Raw genomic sequence first — 2,378 nt, 5'->3', positions numbered from 1 at the left:
ACCACTTGCAACTCAAAAATATAATTTAATTATGAGTTAGTAGTCCTTCAATAATTTTTCTTGAGAATACGTAGTAAAATCTTCATTGTGTATTCTAAGTTCACATTTTTTCCGAATTACTTTTTCGATCCCTAAAAAACATTTGCCTGCGGGCGCCAATACCCCCTTTCCATTTTTATTTTCAAAATATAGCTCTAGTTTATTTTTGCGGACACGATTTTCAAACTTTTTAACGACTTGCAACTAACAAATATAATTTTATTATGAGTTAGTTGTCCTTAATTTATTGTTCTTGAGAATACATTATGCAATCTTCATTGTGTATTCTATGTTCACATTTTTTCCAAATTTCTTTTTTGATCCTTAAAATTCATTTGCCTGCGGGCGCCAATACCCCCTTTCCATTTTTAGTTTAAAAATATAGCTCAAGTTTATTTTTCCGACACAATTTTTAAACTTTATAACCACTTGCAAATCAAAAATATAATTTAATTATGAGTTAGTAGTCCTTCAATAATTTTTCTTGAGAATACATAGTGCAGTCTTCATTGTGTATTCTAAGTTCATATTTTTTCCGAAATACTTTTTTGATCCTTAAAAAAAATTTGCCTGCGGGCGCCAATACCCCCTTTCCATTTTTATTTTCAAAATTTAGCTCTAGTTTATTTGCTGGACACAATTTTTAAACCTTATAAACCCCTTGCAACTTATAAACATAATTTTATAATGAATTAATTATCCTTCTTTTATTTTTCTTTAGAATACATAGTGCAGTCTTCACTGTGTATTCTCAGATCATATTTTTCCAAATTCTATTTTGACCCTAAAAAATCATTTGCCTGCGGGCGCCAAAACCCCCTTTCCATTTTTATTTTAAAAATATATATCTAATTTATTTTTGTGGACACAATTTTTAAACTTTATTAACCACTTGCCACTAAAAAAACATAATTTTATCATGAATTAATTATCCTTCTTTTATTTTTCTTTAGAATACATAGTTAAGTCTTCACTGTGTATTCTCAATTCATATTTTTTCCGAATTACTTTTTTGATCCTTAAAAAAAATTTGCCTGCGGGCGCCAATACCCCCTTACCATTTTTATTTTCAAAATTTAGCTCTAGTTTATTTTGGTGGACACGATTTTTAAACTTTATAACCACTTGCAACTCAAAAATATAATTTAATTATGAGTTAGTAGTCCATCAATAATTTTTCTTGAGAATACGTAGTAAAATCTTCATTGTGTATTCTAAGTTCATATTTTTTCCGAATTACTTTTTTGATCCTTAAAAAACATTTGCCTGAGGGCGCCAATACCCCCTTACCATTTTTATTTTCAAAATATAGCTCTAGTTTATTTTTGCGGACACGATTTTCAAATTTTTTAACGACTTGCAACTAACAAATATAATTTTATTTTGAGTTATTTGTCCTTAATTTATTGTTCGTGAGAATACATTATGCAGTCTTCATTGTGTATTCTATGTTCACATTTTTTCCAATTTTCTTTTTTGATCCTTAAAAATCATTTGCCTGCGGGCGCCAATACCCCCTTTCCATTTTTATTTTCAAAATTAAGATCTAGTTTATTTTGCTGGACACAATTTTTAAACTTTATTAACCACTTGCCACTAAAAAAACATAATTTTATCATGATTTAATTATCCTTCTTTTATTTTTCTTTAGAATACATACTGCAGTTTTAATTGTGTATTCTAAGTTCATATTTTTTCCGAATTACTTTTTTGATCCTTAAAAAACATTTGCCTGAGGGCGCCAATACCCCCTTACCATTTTTATTTTCAAAATATAGCTCTAGTTTATTTTTGCGGACACGATTTTCAAATTTTTTAACGACTTGCAACTAACAAATATAATTTTATTTTGAGTTATTTGTCCTTAATTTATTGTTCGTGAGAATACATTATGCAGTCTTCATTGTGTATTCTATGTTCACATTTTTTCCAATTTTTTTTTGATCCTTAAAAATCATTTGCCTGCGGGCGCCAATACCCCCTTTCCATTTTTATTTTCAAAATTAAGATCTAGTTTATTTTGCTGGACACAATTTTTAAACTTTATTAACCACTTGCCACTAAAAAAACATAATTTTATCATGATTTAATTATCCTTCTTATATTTTTCTTTAGAATACATACTGCAGTTTTAATTGTGTATTCTCAATTCATATTTTTTCCGAATTACTTTTTTGATCCTTAAAAAAAATTTGCCTGAGGGCGCCAATACCCCCTTTCCATTTTTAGTGTAAAAATATAGCTCTTTTTTATTTTTGTGGTCACAATTTTTAAACATTATTAGACAAATCCCACCAAAAAAACATATTTTTATCATAATTTAATTATCCTTATTTTAG

Source organism: Diuraphis noxia, unplaced genomic scaffold (genome assembly GCF_037042655.1).
Source record: "Diuraphis noxia isolate RWA-SAM2 unplaced genomic scaffold, SU_Dnox_SAM2 contig0005, whole genome shotgun sequence".
Classification (NCBI taxonomy): Eukaryota; Metazoa; Arthropoda; class Insecta; order Hemiptera; family Aphididae; genus Diuraphis; species Diuraphis noxia.
Note: the sequence above shows the minus strand (reverse complement) of the source record.